Here is a 2,500-nt window from a genome sequence, read left to right on the forward strand (position 1 = left end):
GACATTCCTCTGATGTTTAAGTGCTCGAAATGTGACAAAACGAACTCAAACTACCGATCGATATCATGTCATGTCCCCAAGTGTGGGGGAAGGAAAATACCGAATGAAAGCCTGATGTGGGGATGTGAATGTTGCCAGTTGCGTTTTGGGTCAGCTACTGGTCTTTCCCAACATAAGAGACATGCACACCCATCAGTGCGAAATGAAGAAAGAATCACAGCGTTGACGAAAAATACCTCGCGGAGAGGAGCACATCTAAGCTGCTGGTCTTTGGAAGAAGAGACCCAGTTGGCCCATCTAGAAGTGCAGTTCCACGGGAAAAAGAACATCAATATGCTTATTGCGACAAAGCTGGTTACGAAAACCAATAAGCAAATATCGGATAAGAGACGATGCCTGACCAAGAAGAAAGTTGCTCCCAAGCAACAAACTTTGAACACTGTTTCTGGGTACCTCGAGACCGTTTCACCCTCGCCAGATATTACGTCGGGTGTGAGGGCCAAACTCGTTCTAGCATCTGAGTTGCTTATGCTTAAGCCAAGCAAAAAACGTGAAGGCCCTGCCAGAGAGGTGATGAAGACATGGCTGCTGGGGGAGGGTCAACAGGAGGTCCAGGTTGACAATGCAACAAAGTCAATGCTTCGAATGATGCGAGTGGTTAGGACGAGAGGTGGCCGTTCGAAAACCTCAGAGGATGTTATCATGCCCAGGACGATGCCTACGAGGACTTGGATGAAAAGGAGAGCGGTAAAGAGAGGCAACTTCATGAAACATCAGAAGCTGTTCTACAGAAACCGCTCTAGGTTGGCCTCTCTAGTTCTCGATGGCAAAGACCAACAGGAGTGCCAGATCCCTATTAATGTGGTGCATGACTTCTACCGTAACAAGTGGGAGGAAGCAATACCTTTTAATGGCCTCGGCCAATTTAAGTCGCTGACGGTCGCGAACAATGACCACTTTGAAGCCCTGATTATGGAGGAAGAGGTGGTGGCGGGCATCCGTGCTATTAAACCATCATCGGCGCCAGGACCAGATGGCGTGACAAAGGCAGCAATCATCGTTGCTGATCCAGAGGGAAAGACATTGGCAGCCCTGTTCAACGCTTGGTTGGTTACTGGCATCATACCCAAAGACCTGAAAAGAAATAGGTCTGTTCTGATACCCAAGGTTATGAGTGAGGACTTACTGAAGGATCTGGGAAATTGGAGGCCAATAACGATTAGCTCCATAATTCTCAGACTGTTTTCCAAGATCCTCACGGCACGCCTAGAACGTGCTTGCGCTCTGAATCCGCGGCAACGCGGGTTTATCGCGGCACCAGGCTGCTCTGAGAACCTAAAGGTACTTCAAGACATTATGAATCAGGCAAAGAAGGCTCGAAAGTCGTTGGCGGTGGTATTCATCGATGTGGCGAAGGCCTTCGACTCGGTGTCTCATGCCCACATCATGTGGGTTCTAAGGCAAAAACAGGTGGACGAGCATATGGTCAACATCATTCGAAACGCCTATGACCAATGCACGACCTCGTTTAAGAATAAGGACGCCTCGAGCCCGGAAATTAATATCCGAGTTGGTGTGAAACAGGGTGATCCGATGTCTCCCTTGTTGTTCAGCCTAGCCATGGACCCTCTCTTATGTGCCTTGGAGACGCATGGTGTCGGATACACTGTTGAAGCTGAGTGCGTGACTTCGCTGGCGTTTGCAGATGACTTGGTGTTGATGAGTGAATCGTGGGAGGGCATGAACACCAACATCGCCATCCTAGAATCATTCTGCAAACTATCAGGGCTTAAGGTTCAAGCCAACAAATGCCAGGGCTTCATGCTGAACCCAACGAAAGATTCGTACACGGTGAATAACTGCGACCCGTGGGCCATAGCAGAGGTAAAAGTCCAAATGGTTGGGCCAGAGGATTCCGCGAAATACCTTGGTATGAAGATCAGCCCGTGGACTGGCATTGTACAGCCAGACTTGAATGTACAATTAAAGAAATGGATCTCGAACATTGACGAGGCACCTTTGAAACCGACTCAGAAGGTGGAAATTCTCAATGCATACGCCCTACCGCGACTACTGTACCCAGGCGACCATGCAGATTGCAGACCGACCACCTTGCGAATTTTGGACCAAGCGATTAGGAACGCGGTTAAGGGTTGGCTCCATCTGCCACCTTCTACCTGCAACGGACTGCTATACGCCAGAGCTTGTGATGGAGGCCTGGCAATCATGAAGTTGGAAAGCATGATTCCATCCGCGCAGCTAAGAAGGCTGCAGCGCATTGCCAACTCTTCTGATGCTATGATACGAAAGGTAGTGTCCTCGCAGGGTGTGGATGAGAAGTTCAGAAACCTATGGGTCCGAGCCGGAGGTGATTGTCAAGCGATTCCTTCGGTGTTTTCTACAGACCTCGCCTCGAGAGAGCCGGTATACTTAAAACCATGTAACTGGCGGCAGGTCGAATTCAAGAGATGGTGTGAGAAACCAGTGCAGGGTGTGGGTG

General features: G+C 49.5%; 1 pseudogene; it reads left to right on the forward strand.

Moving 5' to 3' along the window:
• LOC144740296 (28S ribosomal RNA) overlaps positions 1-2,500 on the forward strand; it is an 8,320-nt pseudogene that overhangs the window by 3,431 nt on the left and 2,389 nt on the right.

The sequence above is a fragment of the Lampetra planeri genome, unplaced genomic scaffold (genome assembly GCF_965212315.1).
Source record: "Lampetra planeri unplaced genomic scaffold, kcLamPlan1.2.h2 scaffold_2029, whole genome shotgun sequence".
Classification (NCBI taxonomy): domain Eukaryota; kingdom Metazoa; phylum Chordata; class Hyperoartia; order Petromyzontiformes; family Petromyzontidae; genus Lampetra; species Lampetra planeri.